The sequence below is a fragment of the Chlorocebus sabaeus genome, chromosome 9, assembly GCF_047675955.1.
Source record: "Chlorocebus sabaeus isolate Y175 chromosome 9, mChlSab1.0.hap1, whole genome shotgun sequence".
Taxonomy (NCBI): Eukaryota; Metazoa; Chordata; class Mammalia; order Primates; family Cercopithecidae; genus Chlorocebus; species Chlorocebus sabaeus.
Genome location: NC_132912.1, coordinates 85,435,580 through 85,460,811, shown reverse-complemented (window position 1 = coordinate 85,460,811; position 25,232 = coordinate 85,435,580). Strand labels below are relative to the sequence as shown.

Sequence of the window (25,232 nt, the reverse complement as noted above, 5' to 3'; positions counted from 1 at the left end):
CACTGCAAAAATATACTTAATTACCTGTAAAATATATTACAGAAGCTTACTATGCTTAGTACTTGGTTCACAGTAAAGCAACTAGCTTTAAAGTTATCAGTTAGTGAGGGGTGCAGCAGTTACAAAGAGGGTCAAGAATACTATGTTTCATGCCATGTTAAGAAGCAGGCAGCATTCAGGGATTCCCTCATATAGTGCTATAGACTCTGAGGAATACACATAGTGGATAATTGGATGGAGTCACAAAAGGACAAATAGAGAGAATTGTCATCCTATATAAATACATAAATCAAGTAAGCACATTTAAGAACTGCTAGGATATCACTACTGTTTTCTTTCTCCCTCTAATCAATTCTCTTTACATTAATGTAAATAAATTAGTGTGAGTATCAGTGATAGTTGCTTTTCCTCCTCTAATGACTAGTTTCATTGAAGGTGTGGTTCTCAGATTGCAAGATGAAGTGATTCACACCCTTGAAATACTTAAGAGTTTAATTGAGCTTGTTGTGACATTAACAGTCTCCTGCTGTAAACCAACCATTTTCAGTTCTTAAAACCATCACAAGGGGACAAGATTGCTTCTGGCAGTACAGAGAGAAGAGATGGTATGCCAACCTATAGATGTAGTTAGGTATAATAGTACAGATACCACATTATTCCAAAAAGCATTTTAGGAGGCAAACAATGAAATGGTCCAACATGATAAATGATAAAATAAGTAAGTGAGACATTACAGAATATACGTCTAAATGTTAGCAGCAGTTACTCTGCTGCAGTTACTTCGGTGGATTATAATTGCATGTTTTTCTCTCTGTTTACTTTTTTCTCTGTTTCAGAAATAATTTTATTATTTACGTGTTCTCTGTTTAATCTCCTTTTAGTTATTTTGAAAAGTGTTATTTTGATAAAAATTTAGAAAATTGAAGAGAAGAATGGTGAAATTTAATGAACACTAAAGTTTCAGGTTCTTGCACAGTTCTAAGACAGTGATCACAGATTTGGCTCTGAGCTTTCTGGCAACCAATGCAATAATAATAATAATAATAATAATAATCAGTTATATATAATTAATAAAAATATCATAGGTCAGAAAAAGTAACTACTTCAAGCTTCAGGCCTCATTTAGAGGCAAAGATAAGTATTTCTTGACAAGGTCTTTAAAAGTTGTTTTCATAATAAATATTTTTAACAATTTCCCTTTGATAGAAACAGAAACATAATTATTGGGGCTTTTTCCTTAAAGAGTTTGTCTACATGAAACTATCCCAAGGATGCAAGAAGTACTCATCAAGTCCCTGAGGAGTAAGCTGACAGTTCAGTGCACACAGTATGTCTACACAAAATAAAGAAGCAATGATCCTTACATAATGTTTTGGAAAACCAGTTTTAATATATATTTTGCTGTAAAGATCAGCTATTATTGATTTCCAACAAGACACTTCAATAGAAATATTTGTCACTAAGGCTCCATTTACATGATTCAGCACTCAACAAAGCCAGAGCCGTGGCTGCATCATCCTAGAGGAGTTCAAAGATGACACGCACATGCATAGCAACAACACATGATCACAGGCAACCCACAAAGAGAACAATGTTTTCCAAGAAATAAAGGGGTCTATTTCATACCTACAGAGGACTTACACTCCAATCCATTGCACAGACAAATAATTTGTATCTGCAAAATATATGTATGGCTAATGATCCTTCATGTGAGGCTTGAGGCTAAAATATACCAATGAAGCATTCAAGGAATGTTTAACTTTAGGAGGTTTCTATCTTGCTAAAATTTTTGGAAAAATTTTAGGAAAACCAATGAGATCATTGCCACACAGATATATTAAATAGGCTAGGGAAACAATGGAGGATATTACATGTACTGATGGTTGAGGTCTTTGGTATAGGTAAAGCAACTGTGGCCAGTTTTCCCTAAGGCGGTCTTTTAGGTTGAACAGTATGAAGTTGCTGATTTTTGACCAATTGGCACCTCCATGTGGCAGTTTTATGTGTCTTAACCTACAATTCATGAGAACAAATTTATTTTATTTGCTCATGGGAAAATCTGTCTTTATTCTTTGCATCAGGACTTAGAATCCAGACAATAAATATACCTATGTGCACATGTAAAATTGACTCTCTTATAATTAGAAGTAGAATAGGTTTTACTTATTCCCACTCTGCACATCTTTCTGATTTCAGTAGTTGCAATCTCTAGAGATCACTGTGATTACGGGTAAGATGATAATGACCTTATTCCAGAGGGGGAGTTTATAACCTAGGCTAAGTCAATAAGCACTACACACAATCATCTATTGGTTCTGAAATGGGTATATTACAATAGTGGGTTAAACAGATAGGGGTTGGTGACTGTCGAAAGTGTTATGCATATAAATTTGAAAGTGGAATAGGCTAGACTGAGATTATGAGGGAAGACTGTCTTAAAATGAAGCCATGATCAATGAAGTAAAAGCTGACAGATAGTAATATCGCTAAATTCTTGGATCAGTCCTTGCCTGAAGCCAGGCTGAGAGGAATTCTAGACCTTCTGATTCAGAAGCTAATGAATATGCAGCATTCTGTGTGACAATTTTAGTTATGTTTTTATTACGTTTACAATAAAGTATCTTAACACATATGTGAAGGCAGTCATTTTATATATATATATATAAAATCATTAAAAACATATTACCATAAATACATAAATATTGTGCAAATTATTGGTAAATTTAGTATGCTCTATATCTCCAAAAGAAATTAGATTCAAAATCATACAAATATGTGTGTATGTATATACACACACATATATATATGTTTTATAATTATTAAGTTACCACTCTAGAAGTGAAGAAATGTCTGTTTTATACACAGACACACACATACATTTGTATGTATACAAATTACATTTCCTCTCTTCTAGAGTGGCAACTTAATAATTATAAAAATGTTATATGCAGCTAGTGGTAATGAGTGCTGAGTTTGGATTTCTGATCTGGTATGTGGATACTCATGCTTTGGGATTCTACTAATGTGTCAGATGTAAACAGATGTGAGACAGAAGTAAAGTGGTAGGTGGGGGTGATGGGGAAGAATATCACTGGCATTCCACAAAGATTTCCAACTCTTCTGTTACCTTGTGAGGGGAAATCTTCATTTTTAATGACCCAAAACTTATTTTAGCCATTGATTATATTCCAAGACAGAAGTGCCTCCACTACCGCTTTCTCTAGTTGTGGTATGAACCTCAATGTTCAGACAAACTGAATAACTGCCGATTATATCTGACAGGCTCTCAGAGGGTCTGGGGTCAAAAATAAAAGCTTTTGAAGTGACAAATAGATGAAATCATTGAAGAAGTGGTACCTAATAGCATGATTCAATTTGTTCTAAGTTAAAAAAAAAAAAAAAAAGAAAGAAAGAAAGAAAAGAAAAAGAAAAAAGAGAAAAACTGAGTAACAGAAGCCCAGAAGTCAGAAGCTGTCAGAGGCACTTGATATATTTCTGTGATGGCATTTATAATCTCAAGGGATTGAGCAGGCAGCTTTATGTGGAAATGTGTGTGGGGTGTGTGTGTCAGAAAGAGAGGGAGAGAGGGAGGGAGAAAAGAGAGAGAGAAAAAGACAGAGATCAAGATAGAGAAGTGCTAGAGTGTTTTGCTGTTGATGAAGCAATTTTAAAACTACCACCTCATTTGGGTCTTGCAACAAACCTACACAGTGTGAAGGGCAGTTATTATTATCCTCATTTTAAACATGATGAAAGGGAGGCTGATGTCCTTAGTGGGTAAATGACTAGTACAGACAAATAGCTAGTGAATGGTGGACTTGGGGTTATATTTTTGATCTTCTGACTACAAAGTCCTTAAAAGTTTTACAACTCTTTCACATTATAATGGACCAGTCACAAATAAAATTAAATCTAAAAAGCTGCTATTATAGTTTCAAATTGAAAAGCTATTGAATATTTTGTTGCATCCTAGACTAATAAATCCAGTTTATCTATCTATATATAGTTATATATATCTTAAAATTTCCTTTAGGAGGTACGATTACTATATATATACACACACACATTATATTATTAGATATTATAAAGATATATATCTATATCCATCTATACATACACTATATAAAGACCTATGTTTTATACACACACACACGCACACACGCACTCACAACTTGATTTATTAGACTAGGATGTGAAAAAATAAATATAACCTGATAAATTTATTGAGAAAGAAAAGAAAAACAGTATTTTGTAAATGAGTAAAGGTATAGATATATATATCTTTTTTTTTTATTGTTATACTTTGAGTTCTAGGGTACATGTGCATAACGTGCAAGATATATATATCTTAAAGAGATATATAAAGATACATCATTATATATCTTTATAAAGATGTATATATTAAAATATAAAATATATCTATATTACTTATAGATATATATTATGTATATCTTTTAAAGATATATAAAGATATATGTATATGTATATATAAAGATATATATGGAGATATATATTACATATATATTATATCTTTGTTTACCCTTTTGCAAAAGACAGTTTTTTTCTCTCTCAATAAAATTATCAGCTTATATTTATTAAGCTGAAAAATAAATATATGGTGTAGTTTGCCTAAAACTGTCTCATGAGCTTCTGAACTTTCTCATAAAATACTTAAACATTTATTTGGACACTTTTAGGCATCTTTAAAGCTACTCCAAATCTACTTCTACCCTTTCAATTCCCACATGAAAGAGAAGAAAGCCAAATAATTGTTTTCTCTGTTTCGCTTGCAGCGAGAAGTGGCCCTGTGATCCAGTTCTGGGTCATAAAATATCAATGTAAAAATTTGTGCTTCTGAGAAAGTTTGGCTTTCTGACAATAAAGAGGAAAACTTTGGTGTAGATTTTACTTTTTTCTTCCTTTAAATTTGAGCACAATGACTAGAGAGCGAGCAGTAATCTCTCCACCAAAAGGAAAGTTGAAAGCAATCTGGGAGGCAGCCCTGACGTGTTTGCACTACTGAAAATGTACTAGCAACTGCCATCCTCTGGATTTGTCTTGGTGGGAGGTAGAGGCAGAGGGAAAGGAGGTGTTGTAGGTTTTACTGTTGTTTATATTCATTCACATCTGAAATATCCAAATAATGTTTTTTTTGGTCCCCAAAACTCTCGAAACTACTTAACACATGTGCTATGTCACTACTTAGAACAGACAATATTAACAGCATCATCAGGCATTTTAAGTATGCACCATTCTTACCTAAGGGCAAATGGGCACCCCTCAATCAAAGAATAAAAGGGGTCCCTATCATGCCAACATTTTTCAGCACCTTTGCATTTCTGTTGGATCAAGTATATTGTACCTTATAAGCATTTTGTTGATGCAGACTGACTTTTCTAACTAACACTATATGCTCCTGCTAAGTGACTATTTGCTACCATTGCCACCTCCTTTTCCTTATTTATGCTCTTCCATCCAGCAGCAATAGTTTCTCATAATTTTCTCCTCCGCAGTACTGCCTGTTGACATCTAGGAATACTCTTTACAAGCTTATCTACAGCAATATCTCTTATTTAAAGCCTTGCGTGCATTCTCTCTCATTTAAAGTCTTGCCTGGTACTTGTAACCAAAATTACGTTCTTCCTTTTAATCTCCTTGATTAAAAGGAGGAAATTGTTACTGCTCATGTGACATTAATATCACATATTTTATCATATTATTATGTGCAGTAGTCACATTCCTTGTCATTTGCAAAATTATCAATTATCACTCCCAGTAGACCATAGAGCTAGCTCTTTGAGTTCAGGAAGAGTATGTGATTCATTTTCCTTAGTCATACAGTATATAGCACAAAGGTGATAGTGGTGGGACATCTATGGGTACCAAGGCTGAAAGACTTTATTCTCTGCAAAAAGTGATTCCCTTCTTCATGCCCTCCTCTACTCCTACAAATTTCTCAAGAATGAGAGTAAGCAAAGAGGAAGGGCTATCTAATGGATACAGTTTTAGAGAGTTTGATATTTATGTATAAAATCTAAAACAGAAATTTCAAAATCAGACATTTTTTAAAACCACTCTGCATAATATTGGAGGCATTGGAAAATTCTAGCACACAGGTCAAATCCAGCCCAGTGGGCTGATTTGATAAAGTTGTATTGGAACCCAGTCACATATTTGTTTCTGTAATATCTAAGTCTGCTTTTGCACTATAAAGGAAGAGTTGAGTAGACGCCAGGGAGACCCACACAGCCTACAAAGCCCAAACTATTTGCCCTCTGGCCTTTTATAGAAAAACTTTGCAAACTGTTATTAGGCAGGTTATAAAACAATGTTAGAAAAACAAATTTTTAGCACTTTTCTTGATGGCAGAACTTCTCTAACCCTTTGATTACTATTACAAATTTTCATATCATTTTCCTGAGCTGTCAAAATTATTCTCACCATAGAAAAATTTTTACTGGACCTTATCTTCTCAGGCCAAGTGATCTGAGGATCGCATTTGGCAAATGCTGGTTTAAAAAAGTGCAAGAAAACAAATTGTCAAAAGGAATTGCAGTTTTCCCTTCAGGTGATTGCCTCATCTGTTAATATTTAACCCTGTGAATGTGCGTATTATTCTAGTAATTTTCTGGGACACAATTAAGCCACTTAGAAAACTCCTCTGGCCCATGATAAAAGAAATACTGTAAGCTTCCTTGAGATAAAAAGTTATAGCATACCTTGTGCTATAACCAAGTTAGGTGGTAATTATCTGAGTGATGTGGATAATTAACATTAAAACAGCAGCAAATGTTCTTGAGGGAGAATCTATGATGTTGGACTTAAATTATTTAATCTAATTTAAATGGAGTCAGGAATATCAGACTTTAGATACATTCATGTGGATAGATCACACAATTATAAATTCCGTTAGATGTAGAACTTTCCGTATTTTCTTATAGTTCTTAAATTACTGCTTTCTTTAACTTCAATGTTTTCCCTTAGAAACTATGGTTGGTCTCATTTATATCCCTTCTAAAATAACTATGTTTCTTTAACTTGAATAAACATAATGTTGATGTAAAAAGGTACTAAATCAAAATGTATTTTTTTCCAAAAGTTTTAGAAGTGAACACAAATTATTTAGTGATCAAATTCATTTAACTGAACAGTAGTGAAACTGCTTTTGCAAAAAGGGTGACGGAGAAAATTATGACAGTGAAAGAGATCTGACCTAACCAACTCCATCTTGCCTTTAACCTCTAAATTGCCCTTAGTCATTCCTGGGCATGAGCCAAGCTAACTTTGGGAGAAATTTAGTTTATCTTTTACATGATAATAGCCCTTCCCAGAAACTAAACTGGCTTTGTAAAACTAATGAAAGTCCATCAGGTTAGGAGGCTGAGAGGGGCCTGAATATTGCTAAGACAACTGTCTTGATTGAGAACCCTTTCTGGTAATATAACCTCAGACCACATGTCCTTCTCTTGTCAATGGAGAGGCAGCATGATGCGGTAGAACCTCCTATGGCTGTGAAGTCAGACCCAGGTTTGAGTCTCAGTTCCTCTGCTTAGTATTACACAACTTAGGCTTAAACAATTACCAGTCATTATTCTAGAGGTTACAAGATCTGCAACTTCTCTATTTTTGTAATTAACATCACTATTTTAGAACCTAAGTTTGGCTTTTTAAGGTGTCTTTACAGACTTTTGCATTTCTGACAACCTGACGACTCCACCTAGGCCAGGGACTACTCTGTGGCTCCAACTCAGAAGCACACTCAGCCCAGGAAGACCATTTTCCACACCCTATCAACCAATCAGCAATTTTCCTAACCCTCTGCCTGCCAAACTGTCCTTGAAAAACCCTAGCTTCCACATTTTGTGGGAGGCTGATCTGAGTAGTAATAAAATTTTAGTCTCCCATTTAGCCAGCTCTACATGTGTTAAACTCTATTGCAATTCCCCTATCTTGGTAAATCTGCTACATCTGGGCAAGATGAACCCATTGGGTGGTTAGATAGGTCCATAAGGAATTATAACTCTGTTGATGCATGTATACTCCAAAGAGACTACTTAGGACTATCTCACAAAGTTATATTCAACATATAAAGACCCATAGCCTCAGATTTATACATCATGAAGACTTACTGATTTTACCAGAGGCTTTCGAACCAAAGAGACTTCATTATGAAGAGGGACTGGGAAAAATAAGGCTAAGACCTACTGGGCTGCATACCCAGGAGATTAGACATTCTTAGTCACAGGATGAGATAGGATGTTAGCTCAAAGTACAGGTCACAAAAACCCTGCTGATACAACAGATTACGGGAATGAAGCTGCCAAAACCTGCCCAAACCAAGATGGTAATGAAAGTGACCTCTGGTCATTCTCAGTACTCATTATTTGCTAATTATAATGCATTAGCATGCTAAAAGATACTCCCACCAGAGCCATAACAGTTTACGAATGCCATGGCAACATTTGCCATGGTCTAAAACAGCAGAAAGGAACCCTCAATTCCAGGAGTTGCCCACCCCTTTCTTGGAACACTCATGAATAAATAATCTACCCCTTGTTTAGCACATGATCAAGAAATAACTATAATTATACTCAGTTAAGCAGCCCATGCCACTGCTCTATCTATGGAGTAGCAATTCTTTATTCCTTTACTTTCTTAATAAATAAATTCTTTCTTGTACAAGGTTCAAGAACCCTCTCTTGGGGTCTGGAGTGGGACCCCTTTCCGGTAACATAACCCCAGATCAGACGCCTTCCTGTTGTCAACAGTGAGGCAGCATGATGCAGTAGAGTCTACTATGGCTGCGGAGTCAGACCCAAGTTTGAGTCTCAGTCTCTGTTTGGTATTACACAACTTCAGCTTTTACATGAGAAAAAAATCTGACAAATAAAGTTGGAGTACTCAAGTACAGATACTAAAGGAACTTTATCTCGTATTTTGTCAGTCAGTAGTATAACTGGGTTTCCCCTGTTCGACATAAAATTTATTTATTTATTTTTAATATTTTTTGGTCAATATTTTGTTTCCTTGACCTGTTAAAAGGATTGAGAACATCATTAATAATACCTATCAATGTAAAATGTTGTTTTGAATAATTTATCTGTTAAATATATTTATGTAATATAATTTTAGTAAGAATTTGAAACAGATACATAAGATATACAAAATGCTGTAAGAAAAATATTTAAGTAATACAATTGAAGTAAATAAAAGTAACACCTTAGAAAGGTTAAGTAATTGAAATACATATTGAGAAGATTTCTGCAAAATTACCAAAGTTTTTCATAATTTTCATAATTTGTACTCTTGTTGATTTATTACATAACAACAGTATTTTAGTTGTCAAAGAAGAGAAACAGATTTTCTTTGTACTAACGTCAGGACAAAAATAGAAATCCACAAAATCTCAAAAAGGAAAAACTAAAGATGTCTTATGTTTTTCATGACTACCATTTTATACCTGTGATGAAATTGAATTAAAATGGCCTCATCATTATTAGTTATCATTTGTACACACTCTTACCATGCAAGTGGACTGAAAAGGTGTACATGTAGAATACTTACTCTAATCCTTCAAGGACTTTATTATACAGAAGGATAGAGAATTGACAACTGTCACATATAAGAGTGTTTGTATTGGAAATTTTGATACTGGTCTATAATTATCTATTTATCTATCTGTCATCTATCTATTTGTGCATATGAAAACATATGAACCGATATGGTATTAATTATTAAATAATAAGCTATTTGTGCTACATTTTTATTTGAATGGCCTGAAAGAATGTTTATCATAAACTCACCTGAACTCTAAATAGCAAGAATCTTGGGGACATGAAAATTTTCTCTTTTCAAGTATTCTTTTCATGATTTTGTATACTCATCAAACAATGAAATCATAATTTTAAAACAATTTCATGTGATTTTTTGCATGAAAAAATTATGTCTGAGATATATTGTTACATAGGAATTTAAATATGCATATATGAAGAATAAAATTATGGTTGAAAAATATAAAGCCTAAGGCTCAACCTCATATCCTTTTAAATGTACTGACAGAAATGTTTTAAGTACACAGAGAAGGACCTATAGCACTTTTAAAACTTGAGCATATTATTTAAAATATAATTTATTATTACTAAAAGAGAAAGTTATTTCAAATCTTTAATTAAAAAAGACTCCACAAATCCCCCCACAAAACAGCATTTTATACAATAAAAAGTATAAAATGGTAAAAGTATTTTTATTTTTAGTATTTTAACATATTCAGTAGCAAATACTGTTAAATGCCTACTTTGCCACAGCTTTATGATAAATGCTATTCATATACTCGTGGACAAAAGAGAGTTTTTTCATTTTTTCTGGAGCCAGGAGCAAGAGATAAATTAAGCAAGTATGATAAGTAGTCATGTGTTTATATACACACAACATATATGTATATCATAAATTGCAAATTAGTTATATATTTCTTCTTTAATAATATTTGATTTCCTTAAACATGTTCCAGTTCTGAGTCTTCTGTTTATAAATTTTATTCATTACTACCTTGATTTGGTAGACATTATTCTATTTCTGTACCTTTTTCCATAAATTTCTATTTCAGATTTAAATGAATTTAAAATATTATAATACCACTCAAATACAATTCTCCTCACTTTCATTGAAACTATTGTTACCCAAATTTTATTTTAATTTCTATTTTGTTACTCCGATGTTATAAAAGCTATTTCTTCTGCAATTGAAGCACAAGCCTCACTTCAGAAACACATAAAAGAATATTGATTTTCATCCTGAAAATGTCAAACTTCTGCCTATAATAATCAGCTATGGTTTTCTGAAACAACAAAGTTCAAAAAGAGTCATCGACCTGATGGCCCTTTGACACACAATGATGGATGCAATGTGTCTACTACTTTACTGCCAGAATGTTCTCCAAGAGAATGAAACAATCAATGAAGAATAATAAATCTAAACTGGGTAGAAGGTTTGCTTGTTTTAAACGTATTAAAAGAGAAACAATGGGTATTTCACTTCTCTAGGGAAAGACTTTTATTTACTATTTGATTAACTCTTTTCTCTCCTTCTGGTTTATGTGAATCCAACATAACATATATCTGCTTAAAGACATTTAGCAACTCCTGGAAATTTAACTCCATACACAGTTCTTGAACTTACTGTGAAATATAGATGTAATGTACTGTTATTCTTCAAAGGAGAAAGAAAAAATTATAATGGAGGATACCACTTTACTCACCCTAGTGTTGTGTCTTTTTGTCAACCTCTAGGTCTGTCAACTTCAACTGTTTCTAGGGAGTGACGTTTCCATTTTCCTATAGAATAGAGTTATTGATCAATACCACATCAAAATCAAAGTCGTTACTCTAGTGCAAAACATAGGAACAATTCATTTTCTTACAGATTATTATATTAAGATTGCTTATGCTTAAAATAAATTCTTGCAAATTCTCAAAAGTGAGTAAAAGATTGCAAGAATCTTGAATATAAATCTGAAAGTAGAAAACTTAAGTCTAATTTAAAACGTAACTCTCAAAATGCACATCTATGCCTCAGGTTATATTGTTTACCCAGGAAGTGAAAAATCACTTTCACTTTCAATTTTTTTATGAGCAGAATCTGCCATTTCACCAGAGTCCTGACAATGAAGCACTGCATAAACTCTCCTTAAATGACACTTTAAGTATATGATGTTTTATGATATGGTGCACATATTCAAGACAAATAAGGACAATTATATAGATTGAAGGTTACTTTTGATTCCTTAGCATTTTTATTTTTATTATTATTTTTTTTGAGACAGGGTCTTGCCCTGTTGCCCAGATTGGAGTACAGTGGCACAATCACAGCTCACTGTAGTCTCAACCACCCAGGCTCAAGCTATCCTCCCACCTCGGCCTCTCAAGTAGCTGGGACTACAGGTATGTGCCACCATACTCAGGTAATTTTTATATTTTTTTGTAGAGGTGGATTTTTGCCATGTTTCCCAGGCTTGTCTCAAACTTCTGGACTCAAATGATTCTCCCACATTGGCCTCCAAAGGTGCTGGACTTACAGGTGTGTGTCACCACACCCAGCAATATAGCACTTTTGGATTTCAAAGTTTTATATTACACCATTATTATTTTATACCAATAATTTTATTATTGTCATAGGGTCACAGTTGTTGTATTTATGCTTTGTCAAAGTAGAAATAAATTAATTTTATGATGATGCAATATAAAGTTGAAATTATAAAAGTTGTTAGAAATTTTAACTACTGATATCATTTCTACTGTGTTTTGATTTCAAAGTTAGAGAAGATGTCTTAATTATTCACGTCTCTCATGTACATGTCAAGAAATAGGTACAGAAATAGATGGAAATAGCTGTATTTTATTTCAAACACATACACATGTAGAATATATAATTGACAGATGCATTTAATTTATGGTAAACAAAACTATGATTTATTTATTGCAACCAAAGTTTGGTTGTGATCTACTGAATAAGTGGAAATAATTAGACAAAATTGTTATTTTACAGTGGTACTAAAGTGATCTACATTAAATAACATCCTGAAAAAGGAGATACATATTTATAAAAATCTAAAGCACATATATTAAAATTTTAAAATACTTTCTTTTCATAGATATATAAAGATCTCTACATAAAATAAAAATTAAGAAATGCATACAAAGTCAATTTTTATACTACTTTGGGGATTAGTATATATCTATCTTAAAGGAGAAAATGAATAGTACTATATTCAAAATATAAAAACAATAAGCAGCGTATTCACCAATTTTTCACAATAAAATTTAAGCTTAATAGCAATATGTAAAACATATCAGCAAAACCTTTCCAGATAAATTATGGATGAGATGTGATGGGATCTTCTAAATATTTGCTACCACCACTCCATCCCTGACTCAAAGCCCAGTGTGGCCTTGGTAGCATGTGAGACAATTTTATATAACTCCAAGGTTCCATAGAACAAATTTTGAAAACTCTTGATATAAATCATTTCCAACATGCTTTAATAACAAAAGCTACAAAAATGGATATTGCAAGGACTAAGTAAAATTTTCTCAATTGGTTTAATCAACAATAACAACAATAGAAGGAAAGTTTTTGCAGTGGCCTCCTGACTGGACATTAGCTCTGAGTGTAGCATCAAACATCAGAAATAGTCAGATTTTCCCCTAGGGGTTCTGTACATTGATGAATAGTGCTGAACCTCCAATTGGTCTCATTCTAAGGCATTTTGCATTGTGCTTTGTGTCAATTTAGTAATACAGTGGGTGGCTTATGATTTCTGAGTCATGATTACACATTTTATAAAATATAGCAGAAATTGTAGAAGATTTACAAATTAACACTTAGAGCATGTAACACCTTCAGGTGAGGGGATAAAAGATGAATGAAAGATTATCTTTTATGATTTCAGTATATGTAATTATGATTATATAAAAATTAATTTTATATGATTGCACACACATTTTATCAATATAGTTCCAAAGACCAAATTATTACTTAAATGTTTACTTTTAAAACATTTCTGTTACCATGGATTTGGGGAGTTAAAAATTAGATCTTAAATAGAGAGTGTAGGATTTCAATTAAATAAATAATTCATGTTTTTATAAAAAGATTGGAAAATAGGATAAAAGTCATATCTTAGAGTACCAACTCTTTGTGATATTTCACTTATTGTGAATCTTAATTTTTAAAAACGTATTTTTCTAGATTGATATTTCAACAGTACCCTTCTAGAGTTCTACATAATACCAAAAATAAATATATTTTAACTGCTCTCGACTGCTTCAATATTAGCTAGAATAAATACAAAAAGAGATTCTATTAATTTAAAGCATATAATTTCCCACAGTTTGCTTTGGAAATGCATTGTATAATGAACCTAAACTAGTATTAAAATGTAGTCACTGCACAGTGTATATATATTTGAAAATGTTGTGTTGTCCACAGTAAATATGTACAATTTTATCTGTCGATTAAAAAATCAATTGCTAAGAAATATATTGTTTGTTTTAAAAAAATGTGTTATTCATGATTAAGCTCTATGTTGTAGTAATACAGTATTTAACTAACAAGATTCATTATTTAACTACATTTCAACCCTTTAATGCTGTCACTAAATGTGCAACAGTAGAAAGGTTTATACTGTGATCTAATTGAACACCATTACACCTGCAACAAAACCTGAATAATCAATTAAAATTTATTAAGGTAAAAGACTGCAAATTTTATAAAAGGCAGTTTCAGTCTTCATAACCACTATCCACAAAAGGGCAATACTTTGAACTGTGAAGCCATAATTAAACACTAAAGAATTACAAATTGATACAAATATGAAATTATGTCATATATTGCTATGTAAGTACAAGGGCGGTTATAGGCATTTATATTACTGACTATCAATTATCAGAGGTAATTATTTAATAAACAAAAAACAAATATGCACCTAGGTGTGAAGTGGAAATAGCAAAGAGTATAATTAATTGAATTTTGATAATGCTTAAGGATTCCAAAATTAATGTGATTTAAATAATAAGATTTACCTTTCTACATAAATAATGTTATTAACCATTAGTAGACATAAAATTCTATGAGTCAAATTCCATAGACTGTCGTTTAAATTTACTGATAGAAGAAGGAAGGAAGGAAGGAAGGAAGGAAGGAAGGAAGGAAGGAAGGAAGGAAGGAAGAGAGGGAGGGAGGGAGAGAGGGAGGTTAAACAGGCAGTGAGGGAAGGAGTAGAATAGAACTTGATGCTTTATAATGTGACATGTGATTTTTTAAATTTGAACTTACTTGAATGTTGAATTTTTTTTGTTGTTGATGTGGGTTTTGTTTTGTTTTGCTTTTTGGTAGTGTCTCACTCTGTGACCCAGGCTGAAGTACAGTGGCATGATTATGGCTCACTACAGGCTTGACATCCTGGGTTCAAGCAATCCTCCTGTCTCAGCCTCCCAGGTAGCTGAGACTACAGATGTATGCCACCATATTGGCTATTTAAAAAAAATACATATATATATTGCAGAGACAAGTCTTGCTACGTTGGTCAGTCCTGTTTCAAACTCCTTGGCTCAAGTGATCTTCTTGGCTAAGCCTCCCAAAGTGCTATGATTACAGGTATGAGCCACCGTGCCAGTCTTAAAGGTGTCTTAAAGCTGGAGAGATGCTAATACTGCCACCACCCCCTTTTCTGAATGAAGGACGAGAGAAAAATGTGCTAAGAAATTTTTAAAACTGTGATTCCTAGTAGCAGGTATCTGTACAGGGCACACTGGTAGAAAGCATAATTGATAGCCAGGCACGGTGGCTCACACCTGTAATCCCAGGACTTTGGGAGGCTGAGGCGGGTGGATCACGATGTCAGGAGTTTGAGACTAGCCTGACCAACATGGTAAAACCTCGTCTCTACTAAAAATACAAAAATTAGCTGGATGTGGCGGCACATGCCTGTAATCTCAGCTACACAGGAGAATGAGGGAGGAGAATCGCTTGAACCCAGGAGGCAGAGGTTGCAGTGAGCCACGATCACGCCATTGCACTCCAGCCTGAGTGACACAGGGAGACTCCATCTCAAGGGAAAAAAAAAAAAAACATAATTGATTTTTTCTCTTAGTGTATTTTCTTGTTTGGATTCCAGGATACCTCACTTCCTGATTTATCTCGTACATTTCTGGTTCCTTTTTTGCTGGTCCTTTCTCTATCTCTCAATAATAGAATGCCCTAGGGCACTGACCTTAACTTTCTTCTCATTTCTACATATAATAATTTTCTAGCTGTTTTTTATTCAACCTATGGAATTAAACATTATCTAAATCTCAAAAACACCAAAATTAGCCTGTCAGTCTACTACCTTCCAGCTTTTTCCTTCACATCTAGTTTAAGGTAGTAGTCAATTCAAAATTAATATGGCCAACGCCAAGCTACTGATTCTTATAGCTCTTCTACTCTTCATAAATAGCAATTCTATTCTTTCACCAGTTTAGGCCTAAATGATGCATTTATACACATGAAGCCTCAAAGTTAAAATTCACGATTTCTTGAATCTTTTTCATCCAACATTTCTATGTTCATGATATATTCCCAAAGTCCTAATGACTCATAAATGTGTTATTATTCTTTTCATCCCTCTAGTAACTTCATTCAGCTTAATAAAATTCCCACTTATTTTAAGCCATGATAACGTAAAGCAGTGGAGGGGGAATTAAAATTTTTTTTAAAATGACATAAAAGAAAAATGAAAAGAGAGTTTAAGATGATAAGGAGGGGGCCACCTTACTTTGCTATTTGGCATTTGACCAAGTTCTTTGCCTAATTACACTTTAATTTTCATATTATAAAATAGGCATTTTGGTATGATTTCTAATATGTCTTGCAGATCTGTGATTCAAGACTACACAATTTTAGGTCAGAAGTTGATAGTGACTTCAAGAATTAATATTAGTCATTTGGTAGTAGATTGTTACATGAATAAGGATTTGATTACTGATCTAGAGAAAAAATGCTATGTTCAAGATACTGAATGGCTAAATAGTAGTATGCCAAACAATGTTCACATCAGCAGTATATTTAACCACAAAAGAAAAAAAATCAATGCCAAGAAGCTTTTATTAAAAATAAATACCTTCTTCAAACCAATAAATAATTTCAGAAATACGTTGGATATTTCATTTCAAAACTTCTAGAAACAATAACATAAACTCTTCCTGGTTACTGTGGAATGGATTTTATGACCACTTACCTTTATGTAAATCTAGAGATTTTCCAAAGATTAAAATATTGTGCTTGTTTTTCTCAATGACATAAATAATATAAACTATAAATTGCCCATTAAAAGAATAAATTTATATTTCATAAAAATGTCAGTATTAACAGGGAAACTTGACTGACAAAAATGAATACCTAAACATGAAAAGAAACTCTTACTCATTATAATTATTTATTGGCGTTATTTCTTAAACCTAAGTACTCATCTAATCAAAATATTGCAGCTTTTTTTTTTTTTTCAAGATAAAAGCACAAAAGTGTACAAATGAAGGCGTGGCCTTTGATTTTTGAAATATTTTTTCCAAGTAAAAGGGCATAAAATCCTAGAAACAGCTGCTAAACAGTGTTTTGTTCCTAAGTGATTAATATATGACTTTTGAGAAAGCTTACTATTTTGCATAACAAGATGTGCAATGAATGGCCACTTCAGAGCATTTGGATGTTATAAATCATTATAATACCATTTTGAAATCTAAAAGGCCTTCTAATACTCAGCATGCTACAATAACTCCATGAAATTATTTTCAGCATACTTCAAGAGTATGCATTTTGTCATTACATTTTCCTGCTGAGAGAGTTCACACAGAACACACGATTCTTTAAATCATGTTTTATAGAATATTTATGGTATCATTAGGATGTAACAAAAAAAAACTGAAAAGTGCCCAAAGGAGAGATGGGGCCTATGTATGTTAAAACAAGGACAAAATTTGAATATATGTATCTATTACATATGTATTTATTTTAGATTGTCTCTGCTTGAGAAAGCTGTTATTAGAAAATTAGAAAAAGGGCATCATTTTTGAGAGTTGCAAGCAACTTTAGAAGTTCTAAAAGCCTTTTAAATGCAAAGGTCTACAGAAAAGATTTGTTTTATGCAAATTTAAGCAAGTCAGCTGAATCACATTGCAAAGATGAATGGCTGCTTATTTTGATTCAGATTTCAGATCATTCTTTCACATACAAATAGCCATATAACTGTATTTGACATGTATCAATTCTGCAAAAAACGGATTTTGCTTTGTAATTGGCAATTAAAAAAAAAAAAAACACTTCAGAATTCCTTGCTACTTTTTTTTAACCTCCAGGTAACATACTGAATCTTTACATTTAAATTGGCAAAGGCGCAATAAGGACTTAGAGAACTATTTTAAGTCATAGGGAGGGGAAATGACAAAATTGGAATCCTTTGCTTCTATGTTAGAAAGATTGTGTGTGTGTGTATGTGTGTGTGTGTGTATAGAAGGATGGGGGTTAGGAGGACTGTGCTTATGAACATCTTCTTTAAGATATGTAATAATTTATATGCGCATTCATTTTGCAACCTTCCCTGATTTCACTAATCTCATAGCAATTCATAGTTAATTTCATAGGTAAAAATTAAAATGACATTGTTTCATTTGTATGTTTTACATACATGTGGTTGAAAGTTTTAATGCATTTGCTCTTCTTAAAATTATCAATTTTCTCAATTTATCCATTTTTAAAAATCTATTTTATAATGTTTTAGCATATAAAAAGTTATTAGAGATATTTATTGAGCCAATACTCATGTTGTTACATTTTTGCTAGATTCCTTTTCTTAATTTGTAGTATGATTTCATTCTGCAGCATTTGACATAAATGTGAAATGTTTATATACTAAAAATGTATCATTTTTCCTTTGCATTTTTTCTTCCTTTAAACTGAAACTTTACTCTTTAGTACAGATTTTTTGGTTTCATTCATCTATCTATTTTCATAATAGAAAATTTATACCAATACATTTAATGTATATGAAATTGATTTTGATGTAAGGTAAGTGTTTATGGGTCCAAATATGAATTACTACGTTTCAAAGCTTTATTATTTCACACTTTATGCTACATTTTGCTGATCCATCATGGAAACAAAAACATTCAATTTTACAGACAAAAGTAGATCTTTGCTATAAAAGTAGAATTATATTCTCAAATCCTTGATAATAGAATACTGTTGTGTAACTATTCTTCATTACTATGACATGAAATCGATTTTAAATTGATACATGCTTACTTTTATTTTTTGGAAGGCATCTTTTAGTTTGGGATTTAGATGTGAAAAGTCTACCAGTTGAATTGAATACTGATGCTACAAACAGGAGACAGGCAAATTCCTAGGCAGACAGGACTCAGGGTCCCCACTGAAACCTGACCTTGAAGCCAAGGACAATTAAAGCCTGAAAACCGAGCTGCCAATTCTGGAGTCCACGACCAGAGTGAGAACTTCTATCTTCATCTTACCCACTCTCTCTAGATTTGTTTATAATTCAGCTTGGCCAAATTATAAACTGCAGACAGAGAAGCTTGGCCTCCAGAGGAGCTGCAAATCTGGGAGGGCTGCATAAGAGAAATAAAACCTCAATATTCTTCTGAGGGAATAGAATGGGCCACCTCTTGGGAATACACCTTTCAACCCTCAGGATGACTACAATCAGAGGATGGCAAATTTCATACAGCAGCTTTCAGTCAACAGAAAGTTCTTCAAATCTTTTACCAAGCCTTCCACCTAGGAAAGGATTAAACCTATCAATTAGACCAATGGTTGTTCTCAGGCCTGGGTTGGGAGGGACCTTGCAGTGTACTTTCTACTTCTTCAGCAGTGAAGATCACTGGAATAGATTCTTGGATTTATTATACTAAAGGCCTGGAGATTGATGGAATTATCTCTGTTGACTCAGAAGAGCACTCAAAGCACCAATATAAAGAAATTGGAAACCTCAAGTTAAAGATCGTAAGTGTCAATAATTCACTTTTCATAGATACGCTTTATAGTACTGCCTATGATTGCTGTTCTCACCTTCATTCTGTTCCTCACGATTAGGCGTCTTTGCCAAGGACCCCTTAATCCTGAATGCCTATGGGATTATCTATACCCCTAAACAGCAATCTCTCTTCTAAAATTTAACTGTCCTCCCCCATATAAGATTTAATTTCTTTCACAAGGGTGAAACTACTCTGGCCACAACATTGTTTTCAGAATGATTAGTCTATTTTACTTCTTATTTCTGTTATCTCTGGCACAAGATTATTCCCTTTTAGCTCCTCTTTATATAATACTCATATATGGTCCATGTATACATAACCTCTTTGTAAAATCTGTTTCTTTCTGGCTAAAGGCCATCAAACTGCAAATCATCATGAAAATGGAGCCTCAGATGATGGCTCCCTTTTTATCGGGGACCCTTAGATAGGCCTTTGAGAGATGTCTGACTGACTGCTGTTTTCCCAAAACAATTCCCCCTGTCATCAGGAAGCAGTTAGAGCAGTCATTGTCCCTACACTAATGGAAGTTAGATGCATCTCTTCAGAGGGGGGATTGGTAGGTGAAAGGATACAGACAAATTCCTAGGCAGACAGGTTCCCTGCCTAGGACAGGTCCCAGCCTTCAAGCCAGGACAGTTTGAAGCCTGAAAACTGAGATGTCAGTTCTGGATAGAGTCCATGACTGGAGTGAGAATTTCTGTCCCCAGTTTACCCACTCTCCCTCAATTTGTTCCTTCTGGATGATATCTTTTAACCAATCAAATGGTGCTTTTTCCAAGGCTGCTCATGGACAAATCAGCACACACTCCCCCACTGTAAGCCCATAAAAACCCTGGACTCAGCCACAAAGCTAGCTTACCCATTTACAGGTCCCCTCAGATGCTGAGATCTTTCTTTCTGTCACTCAATACAATTCTACTGTGCCTTACTCACTCTCTGGTTTCCAATGTACCCTATTCCTCTTGGTTGTGGGACAAGAACCTAGAATTTGCCGAACTGCAGGGGTGAAAGAGCTGTATTGTTTCTGCTTGCTGATCTGTGGGTGGCAGCAGTAAAAGAGCTGTAACATTCCCTCCCACTTGCTGAACAATGAGAGAGATGAGTCCACTGGGTGACACTCCCTCCTGCTTGCTGAACTATGGGAGTGAAAAAGCTGCAACAGTAGCAGTAAAAATCCCTCAGAAATTCAAAACTGTGCATAGATGTGCCTGAGATACAAAGAATAATAAACACATTTCTATTCTAAGGGAATTTTTAAATCTAGGAGATAAGTTGGCTCTTGTTCACATATACCTACAATTCAAGCAGAATGGGAAAACTCACCAGAACATTCTGGAAAGCTGAGAAGATTCAGGGAAGGAAGTGCTCAGGAAGAAGTCACAAAATGGCTTTAAAGAACTCTGAGAAGTTGGAGAGGGATTTGGCAGATGGTGAAACCCACAAGAGAAGTACAAAGTAAAGAGAGAGAAAATCAGAATCATCAAGTACCAAAAGCCAGGAAAATCTGATAATCTGTAAATAATGTAGGCTGGCTCCAGTTGTACAATTGTAGAAAGTTTGGGGAACAGGTCACAAAATTACTTCTTACAATACCTAAAGACCCTGGATTCTATACCTTTGAGATGTAAAGTTTTAATTTTATTCCTTCTAATAAGAGACCGTTTCACCAGTATGTGCTTTAGATAAGTTAAGGTAGAAGCAAATTCATTACAAAAGGGGAAATAGTTAAGAAGCTATTGTATTAATTCACTCATCTATTCACTTGTCCATCTATTCAACAGTGATTTGTGAAGTGCCTGCTATGAATCAGGCATTGTTCTGAGTTACGCACCACAGAAAGGCACAGAGTGCAATAACTCAGGTAAGATTAAGGTCATAAATAAGAGTATGTCTTTCATATGACAAAACACAGAAACTATAAAATAATAGATTGTAAATGTCTTTGCATATTTATAAATTTGCCTTCATGGCAAAAATATCATGAAATTAAATCAAATGTCATTTTGGGGAAAACAAAACTCACATTTCAGTTGCAGATGACCCTGTCCAACACTTCCAGGTACCTTTCTACAAGTGTTTGCTTTGTGTTAACACTTATATGGCACTCTTTCTGTTCTATGTTTATTTTATTTTAGTCCAGTTGGAACAAAAATACCTTGGCTCTTATGATCCTAGAGGGGGAAAACTCAGAGAAAAAACATACTTTTTTATACTAAAAGGTATTGACTTTGAACAGATTATCCCAGGGGCTATGTCAGAGACCTAAATGATTAGGAATTGGGACTTACTTTAGATAGTGTGGAAAAGAGTAGTAGTTCTGGCAAGGTGATATTTAAAACAAGGCCTAAAATATGTGAAGAGAATAGAAGTCTGAGGGAAAAATCACTTCAGGTAGCAAGAATCAAGCAAGTAAAAGTCATGCTGGGAAAATGAATAAATAAAGTCTGACATTCTGTGATTTATAATTCTGCGGGCTTTAGGCTTTGGGCTTTAGCAAGCATATTATAATTATTATCTTGCCTTTTTTTAAGTGAAAAAGTTTTAAGTATTGGGTTAACCATACTCTTTTGCTTATGATCATTAAACAAATGGGTTTCCAAAGTAATGAGTTCTACTAAAATTAGAAATTCTTCTGTTAAAATATACTAATTAATGTTTATTTCTATTATGATGATACATTGGGTCTAAGTTTTCCCATTAGGACAAATTGGCACCTTGATCCATAATTATGCCAGGTAGTACATCATTTGCACTCAAGTAGATATTTAAAGGATCTTCCTCACTCATCAGTTTCATTAGTTTTTAAGGACTATTTTAAATTTATTGACAATAATTTTCTAAGAGTATCAACATTTTTGAAGATCTTGAACTGTTTATAAAAGAAGGCTAACATTGGAGGACCCTACACCAATTCAAAATCATTTTGTGTATAAATGTTTATATTATATGCACTTCTATATTAAACTAAAAAGAGGCTAGTGAGATGTAGATTAACAATGATTTTCTGATTTTTAAAAGCTGAATATTCCTTTAAAGCCTTGTTCTTGTGAACTAAAATAATTTTTAATACAGAGTTATTTAAGTAGGAATTTGTAAATTTAAAATATTAAGATGTCTCAGAAGAAAATTTGGGGAATACTCTTTTATTAATGTTATCGATTTATCCCCCACACTTCACTAGACTCAAATCTCTATAATCTAATTCTCTTTATCAAGATTGTCCCTCCCCAGAAGTTTTGGTGATTGAGGAGAAGATCCAGGGTTTCAGCATGATGAACTGTGTCTTGTTCTCAGCAAACATAATAAAAGAGAACTTAGTATTATATAATAGAATCTGGGATAAAACAAAATTCTTGGCATTCTGAGGTTTTCTAGCATGAGGATACTTATTTTACATGCAGGCTTCAGGGAGGTATGGAAAGTTAGTAACTGTGCCATGTGAGATATTTTATCTTTAGATATTTGGAAACAAAATCAAAAGGACACCAATAACAAGTGAATAAAAATAACTACAAAAAATTAAACCTGACTTCAACGTGTAAAATTACTCTTCTACTTTTCTGTATTTACCATTAATACACAGACTTTCTCTTACCACCTAAACACACACATATGTTATGCACACACACACTTGCACTTGCTCATGAATACAACATATCACAGTGGTTAATAACACAAACTCTAAAATCAATCTACGTGGAATTAAGTCTTGGCTTTGTCACCGATCGCTGTCAACTTGGACAGGTTACTTTACCTATCAATCCTTACTTTCCTCAACTATAAACAGATCTATAAAGCATATTGTGGTCTATGTTGTTAGAGTAAATGAATTGGTATTTGCAAATTACCTAGACCAGTGCCTATCAAATAGTAAGTAATACATAAGAGCAGATAGTATGCATGATGCAAGTGTTAAATGACATCATTACCATGACTACTGTTTTAATGCATAGCAGCACAAAGTCTATGGAAAGAAATCAGAAGGAAAACTATGGGATTTCATTGGGAGGAAGGAATGATGTACTTTTAGTTCGGAGAAATGACTTGTGTTCAGTCAAGTTAGGAAATCATTTAGCAAGACCTTGTGACAAAGCAGACAAGAAAGTGAGAAAGAAATTGAAGGACATTTAAATTTTTGTAATTTTGAAAGCAAAGTGAGTCAGTGGTCTGTATCCAATCCAGGTGGGCAGAAACTGTGCAGTCCAGGTAGAAACATATAGCAGTACCCTTGCTTGCTCTAAATACGGACTCCTTCCATATGGCTTCACATCTATATTCTCATCTGGTGCCCAAATATATTATGATATATATATATATATGGTATGTATTTGTATTATTATTGTACAGAGGAAGCAGTGGATTTTGAAAAAGTTGTTACTTATGTCAAAATCTATTCAGTTTTAGAAATAGAATTTGAACTTACTTCTCAGTATCACATATTTTGCATTATACCATTTGTCCTTATGATTGTCCCATTTTAGAAATATTGTCAAGTATTTTAAGGAATAATAATATCACCATGATTAAGAGTATGTCCTGATATAAAAAACATAGTAGCTATTTCCACATCTTGATACATATTGTAAAGTATCATTGATGAAATAAAAAATCTGAGATAAGTTCCAGAACTATTCTTCAAATAGGTACATGATGTGGCTTTTAAGAAAATGTTCTATACACCCAATAAATTAACTCAAAACAAGCTGGTTTTCGTGATGCACACCTGTAATCTTAGCTATACAGGAGGACTGCTTGAGCCCAGGAGTTCAAGACTAGCATGGGAAACATTTTCAGACCCTGTCTCAACATAAAATTAAATAACCAAAAACAAGAAAAAAAAATTAAACTCTAAAATTAAAACTGCTTACATTGTTTTTTTTTTTTTTCAGAGGAAAGGAAGGGGTAATAACATTAAAACCTATTTTTTTCTAATTGAAAAAAATGATTTATGCTATCAATGAATGCCTCCAGCAGAATGTAATTTGGTTAAGACATTATTGGTAATACTGTATGTGGGATGACCACATGTTTTGTTTGTCCTGAACAGTACTAGTTTATCCCTATATTCCTTGCATCACTTCTGTTAGCCTTTGTCTCAGACTTTTCCATTAAAAATTATTATTAAGAATTACATCTCAAAAGGTTAGGGTTATTTTGGTAATCCTCACTTTGTACTTCTAGCTGTGAAAATATAAATGGACTGAGAACAGCATTCATACTTTAACACATGGTCAAGAAAGCTATCAGGTTTACCTGTCTTTTTCTGATGCTTTCCTGCAGCCGTATAACTCTTGGTAATATTTTACAGATAGTGCATGTGACCCTTCAGAGTAAAAGGTAGTGGTGGGAGAAGTATTCAGAGCTGGTAACTAAGGCCTCAACTTGGCCCTCCAGCTAGTTGTGGGTTTATGCATCTTCAGCTAGTGAAATGCTTAAAATGCACAAAGCACTGGAGGTAGCGGGTAAGGCTGGTGGAACAATGAGACAATTGTAGTTTTGTTGCATGTGAAATAACTACAGGAAATATGGGCTCAGCAGTACTGCCATAGAGAATATAGAGAGTGGTGTGAGGACTCACTACAAAGGACTTGTCATTTATTGTTTGGTGAAAATCTATACTGTTCAATTATTTACTATTTTAGTGCTTATTTA

General features: G+C 33.5%; 1 protein-coding gene across 3 annotated transcripts in view; it reads right to left on the bottom strand.

The window, feature by feature from the left end:
- PCDH15 (protocadherin related 15) overlaps nt 1–25,232 on the bottom strand; it is a 1,804,329-nt gene that overhangs the window by 1,343,115 nt on the left and 435,982 nt on the right. For all 3 annotated transcript variants that reach the window (XM_073019143.1, XM_038008761.2, XM_073019145.1), the window contains one exon: nt 11,255–11,330. The gene's annotated coding sequence lies outside the window, so the exon portion shown is untranslated. The remainder of the gene's footprint in view (nt 1–11,254; nt 11,331–25,232) is intronic.